At 40.5% G+C, this 25,787-nt stretch overlaps 1 protein-coding gene across 1 annotated transcript in view; it reads right to left on the minus strand.

Annotated features, from left to right (window-relative positions):
- The window catches only part of ADGRF1 (adhesion G protein-coupled receptor F1), a 56,436-nt gene that overhangs the window by 27,801 nt on the left and 2,848 nt on the right, over window positions 1–25,787 (minus strand). Inside the window, 3 exon segments of the mRNA XM_059076595.2 lie at window positions 7,514–7,589; window positions 9,125–9,242; window positions 18,623–18,806. The gene's annotated coding sequence lies outside the window, so the exon portion shown is untranslated.

Raw genomic sequence — 25,787 nt, forward strand, 5'->3', positions numbered from 1 at the left:
CTTGTTTACAACATACGTCTCTCTGTGCAGCTGGGGACCAGTGATGCCTGACCTACAGCTGTGTTGGCCCCGGCATCCATGGGAAGCCCTGGCATCCATGGGAAGGCTTGGCCGTGGTGGGACTCCCCTTACTTCCTTGAATTCATTTAAGTGAATTCATTCCTGATAATCCCTGTCCTTCAGTTTTTAGAGAACAATCATTAGAATTTGCTATTACGCCTCTGGAGACAGCTGCCCATTGTCTCCTCCGTCTTCCAGTTATATATTTATGGATCCAAATATCATTTATTTATAGCAACAGCTGTCTCCTTATCAACAGTGATGCTTAACTGGCACTGCTCTCACCTACATTTTCCAGCATTTTTAGCAACATTCTATTCTTAGGCAGAGTTAAACTCTTGGGCTGTTTTCCTGGCATCAATATTTATGGGATTATGTTTCTTCCTCTATAAATAGAATTCCCAGTAGAACTGTCACCCTCCTCTCTGCCTTGGACTCACATGTGCACATATGCATAACACAGACACACACACACACACACACATAAACACATAAATTGAAAGAACAGATCTCCAGCTGGGATCTGAAAGAAATCAGGATTCAAATAGAACTGATTAATAGGCAGAGGACCTTTAAAATCTTGGTTTTATTTTACCTCTTATTTTATAAGTTTATGGTCACATTTTCATTGGATCTGCCTTTGTATAGGAGCCTTTGGGCCATTTGCCTTTTATTTTTAATTTTTTGGTGTGGGGGGGTATTTTATTTACTTGAGCTCAGCTGCTCTGAGGCATGTGGGATCTTCCCGGACAGGGACACGAACCTGCGTCCCCTGCATCGGCAGGCGGACTCCCAACCACTGCGCCACCAGGGAAGCCCGGGCCATTTGCCTTTGAGAAGAGTTTCTTTGCATTCCTTTCAGTAGGCAGATATGGTAGAGAAGACAGGTGGGAATATAGGTGGGAGACAGAAAAGATAACCAATGTCATATATGGAAAAATGTTTTGTGGTTTGGTAATTTTTATGAGCTAGACCAACTTCTTTTGGAAGGACTATAAAGTTATTTAAAAGTTCAGTGAATGTCTGTATAAACATGTGTTCCCAGTAAAATTTTAAACACATATTTTATATTTCAGCATGTTTTTAGTGTGTTCATGTTGAGTAAACTTAGTGGGAAAAGACCTAGATGAATTAGACCCTAACTTCAGCAGTGTCCCTTATCTGCTAGAATTTGTGAAAGTTAAAAAGAAAACTTGCTGGACTCAGTTTCCTTTTCTATAAAGTAAGCAAGAAAATAGGGTGCACTCAGATCTGTTCACATTCAGATTCCATTAATATATGCCCATTTCCCAGTTTCTATTTGTATATGTCATTGTTCTTCTCATTAGTGTCTGTCAGTCATCAAATCTGAGTCTAGAAAGATTAAATTTTTTTTACAGGACTCTGTTCCCATGTCCTCCTCATACTGGTTATTATTATCATTCCTGAACATCTTTTGAGATGGACTGAGAACCTGATAAGAATTAAGCCCTTCGGTTGAGAATAGTGGTAGGTTTTTTTAAGAACTATGGAGTTATAAGGCTGGAAGAGACAAAAGGAATTACTTAGCTACGTTGTCCCTTTCCTTGTGACACTTTACCAATCTGCTAAACTTTGATTTGTCCAATCACTTGTGTATTGAGAGCCTTGTGTATTGAGCGCCTCCAATTTCCCAGGCAGGGTGTTTGTGTCACCCACATGGGGAAACTCCAAGAGCCATGATCAGACCTACTTTTGAAAACAGCTGCTGGGTTGCTGAGGTCTCTCTGTTCCAAAGTCCCTATTTAAACTCTCTGATGTTTCATTGAAAGGATCTCCCTTCAGAGTCCAGTGTGTGACCGTGCCTCTTACCTGATTCTTTTCCATCCCAAAATTGAGATACATTTTTGATGAGGCCTTCTGTCCTTTGCCACAAATTGGAACTTCAGCTGGAGAGCATTCCTCCTGTTGCTGGTGCTGTCAGCCTAGTTCAGCTTTCTGCTCCCTCCTCACAAGGATTCTGGTTTTTTTAAATTCATTTATCTCTGCTTTGTTTCTTAGAAGAGCTACAGAATGACTTGTCCTTCTTAGCTCGTCACCCAATACTGCTTTGGGTGTACTGGTTGAGTTTATCACTCACAGACAAGTCTAGCTCAATTCTGTTGTAAAAAGCCTGACTGCCAGCCTCAAGGGTGGGCTCTATTCCAACCCCCTGTAACTGAGGATTTGCTCCTGTCACTCAAGGTTCAGTAGAACACAAGTTACCACTAAGCCCTTAAAGCATGATTAAGGGCATTCCAGAAAAGGTGCCAAGCTCTTTCTTCAGCCAAGACTTCAGCTTAGCAACTGGGGACCCAGCCTTCCTGGAATCCCCAGGTCATTGTTTCCCATCTTCCCCTGACAATCAGTAAAGCCCAGAGAATTTGACCTTCCTCTTTGGACTTTTTGCTTGAAAAAAGTACCAGAACTGCACTCAAGGGTGGGGATATTTACATAAAAAGAAATAGGATAATTCTTTCTAATTGACAAAATGCTTTCATATGTATTGCTTTGATTATTTTGGCAATTAAGTGGGAATTATTTTGGTTTCACACTTGTGTAAAATGAGGAGGATAAACCTAAATTCTAAATAAAAAGAATGTATTGACTGTTGCCTTAAGTTTCTCTCCCCAAAGAACCTGTTATTTCTCTTGGACTCTGGGCCCAGTTCGCTTTGTTGCTTGGGCCATGATTTTAATAGAGGCATGATTATTAACATGATCCCCATCTGAGTTCCTGACAATGAAGCTTTCTTTATTCAGGAAAAAGAAGAATGTATGTTTCAAAGCTATCCTAACAATGTGAGTGTCACCAGCGTCCAAGGAAACTCAGCTCTTCAAGGGAGAAAACACAATTCATCAGGCCTACTGGAAAGAACCTACAGAACAGGCCTTGTGGGGTCTTCACGGGTGAAGGGTCAGATTAAAGATGTTACAAACTGTTCTTGCGTGATCTATTTTTAAATAAGAGTAAAACAATATCTGACTTTTCATTCAGTGCTCACACTGCTAAACCTCCATTGTTTCAGATCTTTCAAAACCAAAAAACACTCATTCTTTAAGCTTCCCTAAGCATATTAACAGTGTTTTCATCATAATTTCCTAATAAGTAAAAGCACATTTTCCAATCATATTTCCCAAATGATTTTTCTAGAAATAAAGCCAGTTGCCTGGCATTCTACCTATCCTGCAAATATCATGCCAATCCACACTCAGAAACCTTCTGGGCTTCACGTTATGTACAGGTGAAAATCTAACACGTTATCATGGCAAATTTGTTATTTAGACTCCTATAATCTGCCTCCAATGTTCCTTCTGTTAACCTTCTTCTTGTGCATCTTTAATTCCAGGTTATTACATTGTGAGTTTTGATAGACATGGCCAAATGGCCCTCCTAATTTGTACCCATTTACAGTCCCTGGTAAGGTGTAGAAATGCCTGTTTCATCACACTGGCCCCAACATCTTTTTAATATTTGCCAAACGGATAGGCAAATATTTATCTAATTGCTTTAATTTTTGTGCCTTTGATTATTAATAAAATTAAGCATTTTTTCAGAAGCTTATTGGTCATTTATATATATTTTTTTTCTGGCTTGACTATTTAAGTCATTGTCCAAAGTGTTTCTATTGGAATGTTCACCTATTTCTTAAGAACTGCTTCTAGGAGCTCATCATAGCATGGATATCAGCTCTTTGTCACTCGTGTTATAAATATATGCTCATCCAGGGAGATCAGCTCTGTGCTTTGTGACCACCTAGAGGGGTGGGATAGGGAGGGTGAGAGAGAGGGAGATGCAAGAGGGAAGGGATATGGGAACATATGTATATGTATAACTGATTCACTTTGTTGTAAAGCAGAAACTAACACACCATTGTAAAACAGTTATACTCCAATACAGATGTTAAAAATAAATAAATAAATAAAAATAAAAGAGCTTTTGGGGTACATGTATCCCCTTCTTAATGTCTGAGCAATTTAAATAAAGGACTTGAATTGTTAAATAAATAAATATATATATATATATATATATATATATATATATATGCTCATCATTTGTCTTTGGTCTTTAACTTTTTACGTTGTCCTGTTCGGCACAAAAGTTTAAGACATTCACCAATGAATGTCTCTGTGAATCCTTTCCATTATGGATTTTAAACTGGGGTCATGCTAAGAATATTTTTTCTATAACAAGATGGTAAACATATCCTCCTATATTATCTTCTAACACTTCTTTCAGTGAGTTAGTTCATTTGTTTGTTATATACTTTTAAATTCTCAGTCCTTCTGGAGTTATTTTAGATTTTGATATAAAATAGGGGTTTACTTTCATTTTCCTCCAAATGAATAACCAGTTACACTAACTACATTTCTTGACTAAACCATTCTTTATCAAGACCACCTGTAAAATTCTTTATCAATTTTAAAGGTACACATGGTCATATAATAAAATTCTAACCTAAATATTTTAAAAATTCTATGCGATCTGTGTCTTTTCTTCTGCTAGTTACTTGCTTAATTGGCAATTTGGTCGACAATGTAGAAGAGTGTTAAATACCTTAGAAATACATCGTTCTCTTCGTAGAAATAATTAGCCCGATTCTCTTAAGAGATTAAGCATAGGAATGTCTTTAAGCAAAATTAGGCTAACATACAAACCCAAGTGTGAAAGGTTGTCATGGAAAATATAATCTGCTTAATACAAAACCTCTTTACCCAAAACTTTGCAGGTGTGAATCTGTTCTGTTGTGACAAAGCTGTCCTAACACCACAAATGCAGAGTAAATGCCTGCTTATCTCTAACAATAAAAGAATTCTTATGATCAGGTTTTTAAAAATTTTGTCTTATGAGAAAGAAGCAAGTGATAAGGAAATTATCTTCAAGACTTTATTTAAAGTCTTTAGTTTAAAAGACTTTCTTTAAAACAAAACAAAACAAAACACTAGAGTTTCCATGGTTTGTGGGCCTCTGGGGCTTCAAGACTGACATTCTCACTGAGGACCCAGAGACACGATGAAGACCAGATAATCTTCATCAACAAGATTTAACTATATTTTGCACATTTTAGGGCTACATAACTCATGGCAAATGCCAGGGCACTTTCACACTTATTAATTCTTTTTAAATTATTGGCCTTTGGATTTTTTGGCCTCAACATGCCAGAGCCCAGGTTTTCATCTGCCGTTGAACTGGAGGCTTGATGAGATTATCTGTGTCTTGCTGGGCAGTGGGGGGGGGGGGGGGGAGGGGGAGGAACACCCACCGCCCACCCACACCACCCCCTCCCCGCCCAGTTCTGTGTACTACAGTGGTGGAATTCAGCAAGGCTAGAACCAGCTGGGCATGGGAGAGAGGATGATGTTCTAGATCTTTTGCACCATCCCTCCAGGTTTCTAAGATTATCTTCATAGCTATCAAGACCGTGTATCCAGTCCAGAACTATGGAGACCTTGACATCCTGTGAGCACATCTCTGCTCAAACACACTCTATGTAGCTATGGGTATTCCCTGCCAAAGACCTTTAGAAAGAGAACAAGGCAGACTATTTTGAAAGTGGCAGAGACATATGTTTAGATCGGGTAGAACGTGGTTTCTTAAGGAGCGGCCGTAAGCAAAACTGTGGATTCAGTGACATTGTCCTGGGGATGCCATCCCTCCACTTTCTGGGTCGTTCACCCTGGGGACACACGGCTGCCACTGCTCATGTCCTTCCGTACCCAGTACCCCCTTGCTTCATCCAGTTCACACTTGCTCCCAGCCAAGGTGCTAAAAAATGTCACCGACACCCTAGTTTGAATGAACGTGTTTATTTACTTTTCCTAGGAGGATATTTGTATCCCTTTAATTGTGGAATGAATGACACCAGAGGGCACATGGATGCCAAAGTATTGTGCTCGCCTCACCCTCAGCAACACAAGAGATAAACCCTGTGATGGGAACCCTGTCCTTGCTTTTAAAAAGGAACAAAGAAATACACTGTCTTTTTATTTTTTTGTGGTACGCGGGCCTCTCACTGTTGTGGCCTCTCCCTTTGCGGAGCGCAGGCTCCGGATGCACAGGCTCAGTGGCCATGGCTCACGGGCCCAGCTGCTCTGCGGTATGTGGGATCTTCCCAGACCGGGGCACGAACCCGTGTCTCCTGCATCGGCAGGCGGATTCTCAACCACTGCGCAACCAGGGAAGTCCTACACTGTCTTTTTAGAGAAGGAAGACATATGTACCTTTGAGGCCTGTCGGCAGCAATTTCCATCAACTCGTGGTCATGCACAGAATAGGAGTGTTTGAAAGTCAAGTTTCGAAGACTCAACACAGACAGGCTCTCATTTTAACACTTCATGCTCATGGCTATCATTTTGCAAATCAAGTGACCAGAATAAGAAAAGCTAAATAATTTGCTCAAGATTATGTTACTTGTTAATGGTTGAATAAAGTACTATATGTGGCTATATAACATACAATCCTTTTAAATTTGGGTTATGGTTGAATAATTAATAGTGGATTTATTAAGAACATAACAAAAGGCTTGTGCTAATACTCTGATAAATTATAGAATGTACTTTTATCTATTTTTGTTACTTCTCTTGTCTCTGTAATTTCCAGCCTGCGTGTGTTATTATCAGGTTTAGTTTAATGGATTTCTCCATGGAAATGCCAAAGTCACCATTTTTCCACATTTCTCCACCCTGACCTTCTTCCTATACCTCCTTTGGTAACTTCTCATTATTTAGTATCTGGCCTGGATGGATTACATAGAATATCAGGTTTTCATAAATTAATTCTTCATGAAAAAGAAGAAAAGGGAAAGGAAAATGACTGATTTTCAAGGACTGTCAGAAAATACAGTGTATCGCTTTATATTTATTTGGGGAGGAAACAGAGGAAAGGATTAAAAGGGTCAGTTTGTGGATTTTTTAGAGTCTAGGGAAGGAGTTAAATTGGGAAGCACTTCCTGGAAATATACCAATTAGGTCAAAGCTTAAACTAATTCATCCTAAAATGAAAATAAACTTGATCTTATCAAGGATAGTTTTATTTCAAGAGATGGTTAGGGGAAATTGATGACTAATTCATGGAAGCCGCGAGATTGACGTTTTTTAACAATTACCCTTGGCCGAGCCTTCTTTATTCCAGTCAATCCATCTCCCAGGCACACCCCCAAGAATAGGGGTTACCGTGTTGCAACCGACAGAGAGAAGGCTGTGCTTTGAGTCAGCAAATCTTTAGTCTGAGACTCACCAAACATCTCGATTTATATAATTACCAAGAAGCTGGACTCTGTTGTATCTGCTCAGTGTTTTTTCCGCTCTCTGTCCCTTTAGTTACCCTTCTTTAGGAAACGGGATATTGAAATCAGAGTTTTCCCCATGGGGAGGGGAAAAATCATCTCAGATTAACAGTTAGTAAGGAAGATAGTAAGACACATTCTAAGGAATCAAATCACCGCTTTGGGGCTTACCTGTGATTCCTCTCTTCACATCACAGCCCCAGGGAGCCCTTCCTCTGCTGTAACCGTGGCTCAATCACTTCTTGCTCTGTTTGGAAAGATAATCGTAATATGTGAGCCACAGGAGCTCGCTGGCAGGTGTACAGGCCACTGATTCACCAGCAACTCTTGCAGCACGCTGCTGCCCAGTAGGCAGACGAGCCCAGAACACACCCCCTTCACGAAGGAAGAGAGAAATACCTTTATGTTGACTCTCCCTCCCACTGAAGTCCCTATCAGGCCTGGTAAGAGGAAAGAGCTCAGAGCCCAAGACCTAATGAGACTCCCAGCACACAGAAATCACAGAAGGAAAATGGGAGAAAAACGCTCTAGGGGAAATGAAGGACACTTCTGTCGTAGACTCATGTGTCACACGATGCCACTCTGTCAAGCTTTCACATCCAGTCTCTGGACACCCAGGGCCATAGCCCATAAAGCAGAAGGAATGTAGCCTTTCATGAATAAATCTCAACTGGGGAGAGGTGGGTCTTTCCAGTGAGGTATGCGGAGAGGTAGATATTATTTTTCCTTTTCCCACTTTCTCACTCAAGGCTGAAGAATCAACCTGCTACTTTCCCAGACAAAGGCACCTCGGACTTCTGGGTGGAATACTATGGAATGGGGGTGGGCAAAAGAGAGCAAGGGCGTGCACGCCCAGGGCAAATGCTTTTGGTATGCTCTTTGTCCTTCAAAAACCTCGTGCTAAACCTTACTAACTTCTTTCATAAGTGTCTTTCTAAAGAGTCATCCGATTTGAAAGCTGACACTCCACATTTACCACTGACTTGAGGTAGTTGACACTTCAAACCACCCTATAACTTACAAATGATTTGAGGCAGCTTACAATACTAATGCATAAAATTACATTAGAATAGAAATACAGAAACATAAACTATAACAGTTCTGTACATAAACTATATGTATGTACATGAACTATTAAAAGGGGAAACTGTAAGAGTGGAGAGTCACAGGAATAGAGACGTAGACATAGAGAACAGACATGTGGACATGGTGCGGGGGAGAGGGTAGTGTGGGATGAACTGGGAGATTAGGTTTGACATAAATACACTACCATGTGTAAAATAGATAGCTAGTGGGAACCTGCCATATAGCACAGGGAGCTCAGCTCGGTGCTCTGTGATGACCTAGATGAGGGGAAGAAGGGAGGGAGGTCTAAGAGGGAGGGGATATAGGCATACATATAGCTGATTCACTTCATTGTACAGCAGAAATTAACACAACACTGTAAAGCAATTTTACTCCAATTAAAACAAAAAAGAGTAGGGAGTCAACTAAGAAAAAGAATGTAAATAAAAACCTATGAGGTAGTTACAGTGTTTTGTAAATTTAAAATGTAACTCTAGGGACAGAGCTTGCTAGCAATGAAAAGAGGAAGCTAGTCAGATACATTATTCTTATTATCAGAAAAGAGGAAGCATCCATTTTCTCAGGAAGGACAAAATGGTCTTCGGGGCACTAAAATCTAACAGAAGTCTCTCTCTCTCTCTCTCTCTCTTTTTTTTTTTTTTTTAAGAGTGAGCAATAATCCCAATATATTAGGGTCCATATTTTCATTTTGAATACCTTTAGTGCTGATCAGGCCTAAACTCAATGTGATCCTCTTGTTTCCAACACCATCTGGGCCACTTGGTCCTCACCCTGTCTCTTCATGACCAGGTCTGGATCTGGTCCAGTGGAAGAGCTGTCAAGAGAACAAAGCCATTCTGACAACCTCCAATAGTTCAAGGGCATCAACCATCTCTCCTGTGTCCCCCACCAGCCTGGGTGGAATAAAGCTGATCTCGTCATTTAGTCAAGTTAATTCCTTTCTCCTCATGTGCTTTTTCTGCAGGGTTCTGCCTGTTTTCGGGATCCACCAATGGTACGTGGAGACCAAATTTCCATACAATATGAAGGGTCGAGGACTTCTAGAACTATATACTCTTACTCATTTGATCCAATGTCTAACATTCTAGGATTAGATGCCATATTTTCAGTTCAGTGCTGCCCTTTTCCTATTGTCTGTATGAAAATTCAGGAGCTTGTAGGAACATATAAGTCACTGACATCTCAGTGGGAATGTGTGTATAAAATGGACTAATAATTTATTAATTACTTAGGGAGAAAGTAGCTATGGAATTGGGTGGTGGGCGAGGGCGAGGGGTAAGGAAACAGCAGAAGAGCAGACTAAGTAGCCGATCAGTGTGGAGCTCAGCGTGGTGAGGGCTGGCAGCTCGTATGGCAGCTCTGTTATTCACTTGCAGCTCTTTTTGTCATGAAGCCCAGCAGCTTCCTAGGGGCTGGTGTGTAGCCCTCAGAACCAAAGGGACCCCTACAGTTTCTAATTAGATCAAAACCATTTAGCAGATACTAGAAAATTAGGCAACCAATAAACATCAGTGATTTCATGAGTACATTGATTTTGGTGAAACCCTGAATTTAAATAAATGTATGTGTTTATAGCTAATTCCATATTTTATAGAAGGAGATCATATTATGCCCAATATTTAGGTTGTTTCACAAAGAGGGTTACCGATGACTCACCACCAAGCCATTTAATCACCCCTTCTAGCTTCCTCCTAATCATATGCTAACACACGTGACGCTGAATTTTTCAATTTTTCCTGGTTAGGGGATGGGGCTCCCCCATCCCTGCAGAGGACAAAGACCAAAAGGAAGAAGCGTGCTTTGAGCCTTGTGGTGGCACTGTGACATGTCTTTGTTATAAGCCCAAGAAGAGCCACCTTCTGCAAAGGCAGAGCTGAGGAAGTGTTGCTGTTCTGGTGTGATGGCAATGCTCTTTCTGTCCCCAAATCCCACACACTAACCTGTGAAGCAGAAACAAGGTTGTTCACCTGAGGGTACAAAGTCAGCTAAACCAATGGGTTTTGGTCCATCTGGTCAACTTGACATTTTTTCCTCTGGTGAACTTGACCACAGAGCTTCCTTGGAGAGTCTGGGTCCAACATCCTGCAAATGCCAACGAAGAACAAGAAGGAAGAGGGGGGGCTGAGGAAGAGCTTCAGGCCTCCTAACTCCATCTGTTTGTTTCGGTCTGATGGCTTGGTTTCCTAGCAAAAGAGTAGAGTCACAGGAATAAGCAGAAACAAGACTGAGACCTAGGAGAAAGGAAATAGCAAACAGAATCGTGTTACTGGAACTAGTTATCTAGCTCTTATGACCTCAACAATCTTTCCCTGAGTGATGGCTGTGGGTCTGAGACAATATCTGAATTTGATCAGCGGGTGAACCTACGAAGGACATGTACCCATGCTGAGGAGTGTCTTTAAATCAGAAGTGCTGGGTATCCTTTGCGTTTGGTCTTTGAGAAGCTCTGATCCAGAGGCTGCAAACACAAAAGGCCACCTTGAATGACATGGTGATTCAAGGGAGGGATAGAGCCTGAACTGTTTCCAGTGGCTTTATTCCATAATAGTGAAAGGGTTAAATGCAATTTTGAAAATTCAGGTATAATTAGAAAGAAAAACTGAAAGGAGAAGTAAAGAGGGGAAGAGTTGACTGTAAAATGTAAATTACAGTGAGTAATATGGTAAGTCTTACAAATATGGTAAAACAATCAAAATTAATGTAGTCTCAATGATGGGCCAGGACACTAACACAGCCTGACTTCAAAGTCTGTTTTCTGAACCTACACTCCATTGCTTCTCTAAGACAGATGAGAAATGCAAAGAGAAGTGTCAAACACTTGCAAAATAACCAAAGAAAAGATAAAGGCAAGGCTATGTCTCAGGTGCTAATGAGACACAGCATTCTTACCATCTGAACCTTCCATAATAAGTCAGAGAGCCACCAGAGCCCCATAGAATCCACAGTTCCATTTTATTCAAGTAGCTTCAAGTATCATTAAATTCAAGGCCCTGGGTGCATTTAACAGGGTTGGGCAATCTTCCATCCACTGCCCTTAATCAGTTCAGAATGTACTGTGTTTGAAAGCCAGAGGTAACACTGAGAAAAGAAAGCCATGGCCTATAAAAGTACTGAGCTTTTTTTTTACCCCTTACTCAGCCTGTCTTTAAAATGCGAATTATAGAGCACTAAAAAAAGAGAGGGATTGCTGAGTCGTGTGGTAGTTCTATTTGTAGTTTTTTAAGGAACCTCCATACTGTTCTCTATAGTGGCTGTATCAATTTACATTCCCACCAGCAGTGCAAGAATGTTCCCTTTTCTCCACACCCTCTCCAGCATTTATTGTTTCTAGATTTTTTGATGATGGCCATTCTGACCAGTGTGAGATGATATCTCATTGTAGTTTTCATTTGCATTTCTCTAATGATTAGTGATGTTGAGCATCCTTTCATGTGTTTGTTGGCAATCTGTATATCTTCTTTGGAGAAATGTCTATTTAGGTCTTCTGCCCATTTTTGGATGGGGTTGTTTGTTTTTTTGTTATTGAGCTGCATGAGTTGCTTATAAATTTTGGAGATTAATCCTTTGTCAGTTGCTTCATTTGCAACTATTTTCTCCCATTCTGAGGGTTGTCTTTTGGTCTTGTTTATGGTATCATTTGCTGTGCAAAAGCTTTTAAGTTTCATTAGGTCCCATTTGTTTATTTTTGTTTTTATTTCCATTTTTCTAGGAGGTGGGTCAAAAAGGATCTTGGTGTGATTTATGTCATAGAGTGTTCTGTCTATGTTTTCCTCTAAGGGTTTGATAGTGTCTGGCCTTATATTTAGGTCTTTAACCCATTTGAGTTTATTTTTGTGTATGGTGTTAGGGAGTGTTCTAATTTCATATACCCTGAGAAAACCGTAATTCAAAAAGAGTCATGTACCAAAATGTTCATTGCAGCTCTATTTACAATAGCCAGGACATGGAAGCAACCTAAGTGTCCATCATCGGATGAATGGATAAAGAAAATGTGGCACATATATACAATGGAATATTACTCAGCCATAAAAAGAAATGAAACTGAGTTATTTGTAGTGAGGTGGATGGACCTGGAGTCTGTCATACAGAGTGAAGTAAGTCAGAAGGAGAAAAACAAATACCGTATGCTAACACATATATATGATCTAAGAAAAAAAATGTCATGATGAGACTAGGGGTAGGATGGGAATAAAACACAGACCTACTAGAGAATGGACTTGAGGATATGGGGAGGGGGAAGGGTAAGCTGTGACGAAGTGAGAGAGTGGCATGGACATATATACACTACCAAACGTAGGGTGGATAGCTAGTGGGAAGCAGCTGCATAGCACAGGGAGATCAGCTAGGTGGTTTGTGACCACCTAGAGGGGTGGGATAGGGAGGGTGGGAGGGAGGGAGATGCAAGAGGGAAGGGATATGGGAACATATGTATATGTATAACTGATTCACTTTGTTGTAAAGCAGAAACTAACACACCATTGTAAAGCAATTATACTCCAATAAAGATGTTAAAAAAAAAAAAAAAGAAAGAAAGGGAATTCCATGGCAGTCCAGTCGTTAGGACTCGGTGCTTTTACTGCCAGGGCCCAGGTTTGATCCCTGGTCAGGGAACTAAGATTCTGCAGGCTGCGTGGGTGTGGCCAAAATAATAATAAGAAGATGAAAATAAGAATTATACAGCACCAAGCAGCCCGCCTTTCCAAGCTCAGCAGACCCTCACTGGGCACATGAAAGACACACCCACAGGCACCAACATATCCCCTGTGTTCACATGATGCTCAGGAATTCAGATGAGCATCTGGGCAGCCTCAGTGGAGAAGTTTGTCCTGATACAGCTTACAAGAATTCTGCTTTTACTACACAGGTTCTAGAGTCCCAGACCCTTAACAGTACGATGCATTTCTCCACCAGCCGAAAGCAGCAGAGAAAAGTAACACCAACGAGACTTCTGGAGAACGCTCATGAATCCGCTGGATTAGAGGCTAAAACCCAACAGACTGTCATTCAGTGCTCCCAAGGGTGCATTCCTGTGGATAAAAAATTCTCCCAGAACAAAATAAATCTGATTCCATCCCTAGGCACTTTTTCTTTGATATTGTGGCTGTCTTCAGCTTCTTCAAGAGGACAAACATATGTAGAAGATGTGGCCTGAGATTAAGGCATTCTTTTTTACTTAAGTATTGTCTCTTTTTAGCAAACCACAAGTTGAACCCAGGGCTCCAGAATGTCTTTTAAGCAAAGCGAGACATCTAGTGGCCAAGATTCACACGTGGAAGAGGCCACCTGTAAACAAAATCGGGTACAAACGTTCAGCTTTTGCCATGAGTGTACTGGGGGACTTGGGGGGTGGACGGGAGGTAACCTCTGAGAACCTGAGCTACTTTGTCCAGATATTTGGCAGGGATTCTATTTGCAGTGGAGTTCATTCATTCATCTACTTATTCATTCAGTATACATTCATATTAAATGTCTACTAGGTACAAGATACTGTGCTAGGCCCTGGGGATCTCAAATTCTATAAATATTTCTAACTTTATGACTTAATAGAAAGGCTTGAGCTTAATAGAAAAACTAGGCCACCAACAATCAATTAAAATTCTTTGTGATACAGGCTGGCCACACCATGGCTGCCCCTAGAAGAGGCACTTAAATGAATCTTTGAGGGTAAGAGGAAAACATGTCTAAACCACAGGTCTCAAACTGGCATCCTGAGGGCCCCATCTGGCTCACAGATGTGTTTGCTTGGCCCAGGCAATGTTTTTAAAACTCTGAATTAGTTGTTAACATTTAAACATCCGGGGATTTCACATGAAAATCCAGATTTCAGCTTCTTTTGAAAAATGGGCAGGTCTAACAATACTGTTTCCATATTTCTGCCTTGGTGACATTTAACTGAAGCTGAGCAGGGACTGTCCGTGTTCCTGTTGTTTTCTTTCATCACAGCAAAGAATTTAATCAGTTCAATGACTTTTTGGTAGCTTTTACATGAACGAGGTACAAAACTCAAAATTACAAAAATATATTCATTGAAAAATTAATCTTCTACAACTCTTGTTCCACAGCTCACAGATCATCGTCTACAAAAACACCCACCCTCACCAGTTAGGTGTTGTATAAATATGTATCCATCCCTAGCAACTTACACCAGAATCAATTTCATCTGGGTTAAAAATGTTAAAACAAAATATGGAACTATAAAGATACTAGAAGAAAACAAGGAGTTGTTGCTCTTATATCCATTAATTTGTTGATTTAATGAGAAAACCTTTCCAAAGTAAAACCATACCGGAGAATGACAAAGAGAAACAATTGGTATTTGACTATATAAAAAGGTGTGGGAGGGGATTCTTCACGGCAAAAACCACAAAAAACAGCATCCAAATATAAATAATTACTTGGAAAAATATTTTCAATGTATGTCATAAGTGAGTCTTTTATTGACTATGTAAATAGTTCTTATAAATCTATAAGAAAAAGTTATGTCTGTTGAAATAACTTTCTGGGCCCCAAATGGAGCCACTTCTTCCTGGAGTGCCACATCAGCAAACTCAAACTTGGGTGACTTCTGTGTCCTTGTAAATGCTCCACTTGATGTGAAATGCAGTCTATCCAGTTAGCCAAACACCAAGCCAGCTCTGGGCTCTACCCTTATTTCCTTGTTCTTTTTCACCCCAAACAGGGTAGACTCTGCAGTCCCAGTCAATCAGATAGTTTTTATTTTCTCTTCCTTATTCCTTATTCTTTACCTATAAAAGCTTCCTGCCTTCTGCCCCATTTTGCACCTCTCTGAATGGAGACTGTCTACTTCATGAAGTGTTAAATAAAGCTTGTTTGGATCAATTAAATTGTCTTCTTCAATCATTGTTAATACAACCACAGAGAGAAATGGACAAAGGGATATTTTTTAAAAAGAGGTAAAAAGACTTCTGAAATATATGAAAAGCAAGGAAAAGTTTAATCTAACTTGAAAAAATGAAAAATAAAACATTAATGAAATATTACATTTCACCTCTCAGGTGGGGCAAAGATCAAAAAGGTTAATACTATTGTTGCAGGTAGGAGGAAATAGGCAGTCTCATATATAGCTAGTGGGAGTATAAATTAATAAGTCTATGCCAAATTTTAAAATGTACATATCCTTTAACCTAGCAATTCTATTTTCTAGAAATAGAACCTACAGATATACTTGCCCACGTGCATAATGATATCTGTACAAATATGTCCAATGCAGAATTACTTGTGATATGTGACAATTGGAAGCAATATAAAAGTCCATTAATAGGTGTCATGGCTTCTATTTATTTAAAATATGTTATATGCACAAAATATAAACCTTTTTTGTTTTAACAACTGAAATTGTTACCATCATGAATCAATTTCACCTGAGTTAAAAATGTTAAAATATGAAACTATAAAGATACTAGAAGAAAACAAGGAGCTGTTGCTCTTATATCCCTTAATTTGTTGATTTAATGACAAAATCTTTTCAAAGTAAAACCATAACCCAGAATGACAAAGAGAACCAAACGGTATAAATATATAAAAAGGTGGGGGGGATTCTTCATGGCAAAACACCACAATAAATAGCATCCAAATATAAATAATTATTTGGGAAAATATTTTGTATGTATATTATAAGTGACTCACTCTTTTTCATTGTTACCACCATTGACTTAGTTGGCTCATACAGAAATTAGTTCCAAGAGTGGAGCAAAAACTTCCATAAGAGAAATTTGAAAATTAATGGCATTTGCTTCTGGTCTAGCTAGTGAGCAGCAAAGAAACTGTTACAGGAGACTAAATTGAAGGCAATCTATGTAGTGCAGTAAAACTTTTATGAGAACTTGTCTGGTAGATAATAATATGCTGAATAAGCTTGTGGTCTTAGATAAAGAAGTTAGAACCCCTTTTAGCACAGCTAGTGGCTCTCTTGACAGTGTAACTCTCTTGAAAACGTAGTTGGCTTTTTATCTATTTTATTCAATTAGCTTTATGTGCCAATCATTATGCCCCAGTTCTTTTCCAGGCAGGTATCTTGAGCATATCAGGCTTTGGTGGGAGAGCTGTATCTTTGGTCTATTTTCCCAGAGCAATTTTGTCCAACTGAAAGGATTTATTTAGAACCACCTTAATTATTCCAGATGTTTGAGCAAAAGGTTTTGATGGTCATACCCTTGACTTGCTCCTTGTCATGAGGCTTAGTAATAATTGGCTTTAATCACTCAAAGGCCATCTCGGTTTTATATTTTTCCAGTTAGAAATGGGAATTAGTTACATCTTCTGTCTGACAGATCCTGGAGTTTGGGGACTTATTTTTTTTGTCCTTTTATTCCTTTTTGAGAACAACCATCTTTTTCTTATAATACATAGTCTAAACCAGCCAAAGCAATTAAAGCTAGTAACTTTTTCTCCAGCTATTTACCCATTTGTTCCAATGCTGTTGATTGAATAATTCATCTTTTCCTTATTGATTTGAGGTACCACCTTTATTAAATATGAAATTCCCATGTTTCTTTGTGTCTATTTATGGACTTTACATTCTTTGCATTCATCTGTATGTACTCAAGAACCAGCTCAACACTATTTGCTGTAGCTTCATAATACACTTCTAGATATCTACCCAAGGGAAATGAAAATAATCTATCCACACAAAGAATTGTATGCAATGTTCATAGCGACTTTACTCATAATTGCTCAGATCTGGCAACAATTCAAATCTCCATCAATAGGCACAGGGACTAACAAATTCAGATACAGCCATACAATGGAATACTACTCAGAATATATATAACATTCTTAGCATGATATCTGAGCCTGTAAGGTATAACAGTGCTCTGTGCAAGAACAATGCTGTACAAATACAAGGTATGCCTTCCTTGGTTTTCATCTGTACTCTTCCTACTTTGAATTATAGTGTCTCCACGCCTGTCTGAATGGATGATAAACTCAATTCTATTCAACAAGGATATACCGAGATCCTCTATGCATGGAGCCTGGCACAAAGTACTAATATCTAAATACTGTTAGAGACACAATAAGAAATAAACCAGGTCCCAGGATGTAAGGAGCTGACAGTTTTGCATGGGAAAGAGCACTAATGCATTAAAAAAATTGAGAGGCTTCCCTGGTGGCGCAGTGGTTGAGAGTCCGCCTGCCGATGCAGGGGACACGGGTTCGTGCCCCGGTCCGGGAAGATCCCACATGCCGCAGAGCGGCTGGGCCCGTGAGCCATGGTCGCTGGGCCTGCGCGTCCGGAGCCTGTGCTCCGCAACGGGAGAGGCCACAACAGTGAGAGGCCCGCATACCGCAAAAAAAAAAAAAAATGAGAACAATTTTATACATTACAATGAATATTTCCAATGCCTGTTACCTGCTTACATTCAATAAAAGCAACAAGCAGAGTAATAACCTCAATATCATAAGAACTTAATCAAAACCTTAAGCTATGCCACACTTGCGGGTCCCCTCTCACTTCCACATGGTGGGACAGCCAATTTGCCCTGTGATGTCATCTTCCACAGATTGGAGCTCTAACTTTTGGTTTTCCTGCTTATTTTAGTAAACCATCACAGGGTTATCATATATTAAATTTTTAACCCTTTGCTGAACTTATTTTGTCTTCAGCATGTGGCAGCATCTCATGGAAGTAATTTTAACCCCTCTTAAAAGAGTTCCTTTAATTTGCCTTAACTTTAATTTTTAGACCTCAAAGCACACTCTTATGCAGAATAGTCTCCAATTTAGTGCTTCTTTCATATATTCTGTATGCCTTTATTCATAAATTGATTGGACACAGTCTCATGCTTACACTTTGCAAGCTGGCGACCTAATTTGTAACATGTCATATGCAAAACTTTGTAACAAAAACTTTAAAAAAAATCCACACAAATTTAGAAGCTTTTAGGAGGAGGTCTAAATTTATCTTTATAAATCCATATTCCCTTTCTTGGTTCCTTCACATAACAGCAGCTCACTGTTAGGCAGCAGGCCAGGGTTTGGGGTGCAGATACTTAAATGCAGAAAAGCAAATTTAAGTGACCCATTGAACGCCTGAAGATACTAACACAGCCAGACAAAAGCATGCATAATTTACCAAGTGTAATTAGTCAGGGGTCTCCACAGAAACAGGACCAACAGGAAATACGTATACATCTATATAGATACAAAGAAATTTATTATAAGGGCTTGGCTCACGTGATTATGGAGGCTGAGAAGTACAAAATGGGCTGTTGACAAGCCAGTGTCCCAGGAAAGCCAATGTGTAGCTGCAGGCTGAGTCCAAAGGCCTAAGAATCAGGAAAGCCAATGGTGTAAGTAACTTCCAGTCTAAAAGTTGGCTGTCTCAGGATCCCAGAAGAGCAGATGTTTCAGTCCAAGTCTGGAAAACACCAATGTCCCATCTCAATCAATCAGGCAGGTGATGTTCTCTCTATTCACAAGAGGGTCAGGCTTTTTGTTCTATTCGGATATTCAGTTGATCAAATGAGAGCCACACATCACGTTAGGGAGGGCAATCTGCTTTATTCAGTCTACCGATTCAAATGTTAATCCCATCCCAAAACACCCTCATCGACACAGCCAGGATAATGTTTGACCAAATATCTGGGGATGCTGTGTCCCATTTGACTTGACACATAAAATGAACTGTTGCACCAAGCTAACTAGCCATAGACTAATGGTCCAGCCCAGAGTCTACAGTTCCAGATTTTTCATGCTGCTCTTCCAGGGCTCCATGTGATTTTTACCACATTCTTTAAAAATCGTAAAATTATACTCTTTTGTTGAGACCCATCTAGTTAACCCACCAGAAATAGGTAAGAATCAAGGAGATACAGGCATAAAACAGAAGCCATCAATAGATCAAAGCCTGCTATCCTTTGTCAATCGTACAGAAAGTTTCCGGCACTTCACCTGCATCACCTTAGCCACCCTGATCCCACAGATGACTCCTATGACCTCAGTCAGAGGACACACAGCACAAGGAGAGCCCAACACTACGTCCAATTGCCCCCAACAACTCTTACTAGCTAAACAACATCTGGACCCTCCAGATTCACTCACCAAGCATCATCACTGTGTTCACCATGACCCAGCATCCCAGGAGGTCTCCAAGGGCAATGTCTTTTCAGAGGGACCATTTAGTCATGGAGAATACACTGAGAGGTACTCATATAAGTTCTAGTCATTAGGGCACTTTCAGGTGTTGGCTTGCATACAAGATGCCAGAAACAAAATCCAAGGAAAAGAAGCTTTTGGCTGAGGGTAGACCATCTTGGGTGGCCTTTGGGAAAGAGATGTAATGATTCACAGAACAGGTTCCTGTATTAAGGAACAAGGAGAATTGTCCTTCGGCGAAAATGTGAGGATTCTCCCTTTCTCTGGGGCGGGGGTTCGGGACGGGAGGCAGTGAATTTCTTCAGACGTAACAGCACCTGTGCACTTCCCCCACTGACTCATGCAACCTGTTAAAGTGGTTTTCCATGCCGTTGTCCCACAACAAACACACCACAACACTTCCTCCACCCACCCAGCCTCCTTTGCCACCTACCCCTTCCTAGGAGACGCAAATAGCCTCTGAATGAAAATAGCCAAGGCAGTACCACTAATTTATTTCACCTTCTAATTTCACATTTACGGGACACTGCCTAGTGCCAGGGAATCCTTTGGATATATTTTCTCAATTAAATTTCACAACAACAACCTATGATGGGTTCCGTTTTTTCTTCCCTTGAACAAGGATGAAACCAAGGCTTTGAAAGTTTAGCCAGCTCACCCAAGGTCACACAACTAGTGGCAAAGCTGACCCTGGAAGTCAGGTCTATCCACCTTGGGTTCCTAAGCTTTTCATGATTGATCCTGAAATCATGCCTTAGCGCCTCTCTGTCCAAATTTAGGAATCACAAGACCTTAAGTACATGGTTAAAAGCAAACTTTACAAGAAGTCTTGAGACATTTCAGTGGATGAAGTTCCTCTCCAATATGCACACTGCATAAAAGTTTGTGGACCTATTGGTTAAAAGAGATGTCACTTCAGAGGTTTTATTTGGGTCCCAGAATATAAATGTAAATTGCTAGATCCTTTAAGGATTTTAGATCCTTAAAAGACATTTAACCATTTGAGAAGGAGACAATGGAGGCTTTGAGTCTAACTTCTCTGTAACTCTACTCAAAATCATATATGGCTGAAAATAAATGTTTTCTTCTTTTTCCAGCTTTATTGAGATGTAATTGACATACAGCATTGTGTAAGTTGAAGGTGTATAATGGGATGAGTTGATATATTCATATATTGGGAAATTATTACCACTAAATAATCTGATTTAATTCATTCAACTTGAGAGCCCATGGAGAGTCCCTTCGATTACCGAGGGACTTACTGAGTTAAATACTAACAATCCTCATCCTCAGGGAACATACAAGTTTAAAAAGGGCATGAACAAATAGACAGAAGGGTGATACCACGTCACCTATAACAGGAATTCAGGTCTAATAGGACTGATGATGAGCAGATTCATCCAGGTCATTTCGTTAGCCTCCCAATGAACGGACCCTACATCATTTGAACCTGAATTTGGAGGATGTCATTTACATGGTTACAGCAGGATTTTCTATAGCATTAGTATAATGGCTAAGTGTTAGATCAGCAGCTGCCCAAGAGAGTACTGAGCACCTAACCCACGTCTGATCACAGACAATGTATGTCAATTGCACCCGCTCTGCCAATCAATCTCCACTCCCCATTTCATCTCAGGACACCCTCTTGTCTCTCCTGTTCCACCATGAGAAGCACTATAGGGCAGGGGTCAAGGGTAAGGGCTCATGGAGACATCCGTTGGGTTAATCCTCTGATGATGCTGAATGAAATATTTCACTGCCTCCCTCCCCCAGCCTCATTCATAAAACTAGAAAAATTCATGCCTACCTTACAGGGTTGTTGTGAAGATTAACTGAGATAATGGGTGTAGAGTGCTTTGCTAATGACTAACATTTAATAAATGCTTTTAAAAAGTAGCTTCCTGGAATTCCCATTTCCCTCTTCTCCATCTCCTCAAGTCCTACAGGAGACTTTGTGGATGAAGAATGTCGCCTGCCATATCAGTAAACAAAGGATATTGCAGCCATCGAGCCACCAGCCACTGCGGCGGCCTGGGCTGTATACCCTGAGGGGTTCAGGATGGAGAAAAACAGGATACCCGCCTTAGATAATTAAGGCTCACATCAAAGGAGTGATTTCAACAAGCCCAGACGCTGTATCTTCCCGTACATAGAAAAGTACTAAATTCATTAACTTGAGATGTCGGGTTTTCTTTCATTAACAGTAATCTTTTGATGTTCCAACAACCTGGTTTTTGTTGCAAAAATTCCTATATCCTGGCTTTTCCCTTACCTCTTCAGAGCAATCCCTCAGAGCTATCTGAGAGGCTGCCTCCTGGGCTTAAGTCCTCAGCAAGTCCAAGTCTGTGAATCAAACATAAGTCTCAACTTTTAGGGTATGCATTTTTTTCAGTCGACAACTTTAAAGCCTGAATCAAGTTCTCTACTCCCTGGCTACTTTCTCCCTGACTTCTCCAGCTCTTATGGGAATGACTTCCCCTAAGTAACCCACACTACACACTTAAACCTTGGATAATAGGCTTATTAGATGCTGGCAATGCCTGAAAAGGAAGTGGTGGCATCTGGATGGGTTGGGGTAAATATGGGGCAGACAGGCAAGCATTATTTCCCCAGTGTCCCTCATGCTGGTCCAGGGTGGCCAGGTTGCCAGAGTGTCCCCAGGAGGGGACAGAGGGGACCACAGACTGCATTTCTACTTTACCATCCTTCTCCCTCAATCTACTTTCTAGCTGTATATCCCAAGATAAGGCCAGGCCTTGGTTGCTTTATCTGTAAACTGGGCAAGCTCCCATTTTCCCAAGCTGAGGTCAGAGAGTTGAACCATATCCAAACGTAGGACCTCCTCCAGCTCCAGATCTGGGGTTCTCCTGGCACGTGTGGTCCTGGGTGTCAGAGGCTACATCACCCTGCAGCTGAGTGCCCTATACATACGACCACTCCAGAGGCCTCCATACCCTCTGAGTGAACAGGACATGTTGTTCTTGTTTCCCTCAACTCCCTCCAAAATCTGGAATCTCTTTCCAATCAGGCCATGAGCCAACAGCTACTAATACCTAGGCTGCCAGCAGGGCAGTGCCCAGAGCTCACTGATGTAAACACTGAGAAGGAATGATTGAAGTTTGGCTCTGCCTGTCCCTGTCTATGCTATCTTCAGCCAAAGGCCTGCAGGCTTTCATCTGCTGAGCTGGGCTGTGTTCAACAACATTTTTCTTCCTGCCTGCCTTGACTCCCACCCCTTCCTCTGGCTGCTGTCTCAAAGGAAATAACCAGCAAGGACAGGACAGCCCCAGCCATTTAGACTTCTTGTAAATTGGAAGGGTGCTGAGAGAGACAGCCAGCTCTCTGCTTCCTTTAATACAGACCTGGTGACAAATCTCAAGGAGGAATGAGACACAGACAGAAGAGGCGACTGGAGACTTACTTTGGCTGGAGAAGAGGGAGAGATTTGTGATCAAAGAGTCCTGACCCAATCTGTAACCAGGCAAGGCCTATGTGCTTCCAGGTCTCGCCTAGACACTGCAGGAGAAGGTCCCTAGTGACAGTGGCCAGCAGTCAAAAATTCATATTTTTATGGCAAGACAAGACAAATTTAAACAAAAATTCTTCTCTGCCCTTTGGTCTCCCCGCTCCCCTCTCTGTGCACCGTGTATCTGCATTTGGCATCGACCAAACCTCCCCCGTTGGCAGAAATACCTGCTCAACCATAAACAGCAACATTCTCCCAGCATCAGTAAGACAACTCCTTAAAGATAGCATGTCTTCTGGATCTCGTAAGGGGTCACATGACCCACCACAATGGCACTTAGATCTGGACGATATAAACTGTCAATAATAGGTGGTTTGAGGTACAGCCCTCTGTCTCAAAAAACTTATAGAACTGTGCCTTGACTTCTAAGGGGCAGAACAGTTCTCAGAGCTTTCTGAGATGCTCATCACTCTTTTTCAACATGGTGCCAGAACTTCTTGCCAACGTAAAAAGGCAAGAAAGGAAATAAAAGGTATACAGATCAGAAACTAAGAACTAAAACTGTGCCTCTTTGCAGATAATGTGATTATCTATATAAAAAAATCTCAAGGAAGCTAAAACTCACACACACACACACACACCCCTCCTCCAACTAATAAGTGAGTTTAGCAAAGTTGCAGGATCACCATGCAAAATCAGTTGTATTTCCGTATGAAAGCAGTTGTATTCCTGGGCATTTGTATAAACATATGGTCATACAAAGCACTGTATATGAATGTTCATAGCAGCTTTATTCATAACAGCTCCAAACTGGAAACAAGTCAAATGTTCTTCAACAGGTAACTGGTTAAACAAACTGTAGCACACCCATACCATGGACTACTATTCAGCAATGAAAAACTATTGATACATGCAACAACCCCTGGATGAATCTACAGAGAGTTATGCTGAGCAAAAATTTAAAAAGCCAATTAAAAAAATTACATACCGTATGACTCTATCTATATAACGTCCTTGAAATGACACAATTGCAGAAACAAAGAACAGATTAATGGTTTCCAGGGGTTAAGGAGGACGTGTGGATGGGGAGAAAGTGTATATGTCTATAAAAAGGCAACACTCGTGACCCTTGTAGCAATGGAAGTGTTTTATATTTTGACTGTATCCATGTCAATATCCTGGTTGTGATATTGAGCTATAGTTTTCCAAGATGTTACTCTAAGGGTTAACAGTACACTGGATTATTCTGTACTGTTTCTTGTAACCCATGTGATCCTATAATTATCTCAAAATAAAAAGGTTAATTTTTAAAATGTAAGGCAAATGTAGTATCAAGTTTTTAAGAAAACAAACAAAAAATAAAAGCCATGCAAACTCACTCTTACCCAGTTCTGTGGGTTCCAAGTGAGTCGTAACACCATTCCATGCTCAAGGAGAGGGGAATTAGATTCAACCTGTTGATGGGGTCAGAAACATCACAGTTTTCCCCTTTAATTGGTTCTAGGTCCTATAACACGTGGACAGGAACACATGACTCATCCATTGACTTGCCTTATTTCTTCCTTTGAATGTTTTCACTTCTACTTTATGCAGAGTCTTTAAGGTGGTGGCTTAATATTTGAAGTCATAGAACATTTGAGTTGGAAAGCACTTAAGAATTCATTGTGCCCTACCTCCTCTGACTCTAGAAATCCTCCCCTTCATACAGAGAGCAGTTGAAAACATTAAGAAAGTTTAACCTAAAGCACAAACTCAAGGATCACAAGGGCCTTAAGGTAGTTGAAAGATTCTCCTTCTCCTTTCTCTGAACTTGGGGGATCAGAGTCCAAAAACTTGCTAAAGGTCGAAACATCCCAATGTTGGAAAGTGCTGTTTTCTGTTACGGAATGTGCTTACCCATGGACAGAACAGACACTTCACCTGGATGCTCTATAGGGGTTTTTGAACCTCAAAGAATTGTAGGATTTAATGACTGAATCTTTTGTCTTCCCTGGGATTCTAGAGCTGTGCTATCTCATAGGATGGCCACTAACCATTGAGCACTTGAAATATGGCTCATCCAATGTATAAAATACATATTATTAGCTTTCAAAGACATAGTAGTAAAAAAATGTAAACTATCTCATAAATGTCTTTTGTGCTGATTATATGTTGCAATGACAATATTTTGAATTGATTAAGCTAAATAAAGTGTATTATTAAAATTTAGTTCACCTGGTTCTTTCTACGATTTTGCAATGTGGCTCCTAGAAAATTTTAAATTCCCTATGTGACTATGTGTCTGGCATGATATTTCTATTGGACAGCAGTGTTCTAGCTAATTTGAGGCACTTTCTCACCTCCAGGCCTCTCACTTTCCTTACACTAGTGTATCTTCCGGCCAACTGTGACATGACCCTTTCCCACTTCATGCCTTGAAATTTACCCAAAGACTCATCCTTTGGTTAAATGCCACTGACACTGTGTGACATCGTTTCAAGAAGGCATTCAATACAAATTTTCTATATGAATGGGAAAGATAGAGATTCTCTAACCCTCCCCCATTACCCATTAACATAGATTAGTTTATAAGACTGGAAGATTAGTTTATTCGATCTTGAAAAGAACATCTGGCTCAAGTTGAATTTCAGAGGTGTTGAATTTCAGAGGATGAAACAAAGTGACATTTAAGTCATCAGGAAGCATGGAAACCAGTGGTGAAAGAAGCAGGGTAGAATGTCACAACCAGGTCTTTATGGTGGGTGGTTAGAGAAGGATGGAGGTCTCAAGGCAGAGAAA

This window comes from Kogia breviceps, chromosome 10, assembly GCF_026419965.1.
Source record: "Kogia breviceps isolate mKogBre1 chromosome 10, mKogBre1 haplotype 1, whole genome shotgun sequence".
Taxonomy (NCBI): domain Eukaryota; kingdom Metazoa; phylum Chordata; class Mammalia; order Artiodactyla; family Physeteridae; genus Kogia; species Kogia breviceps.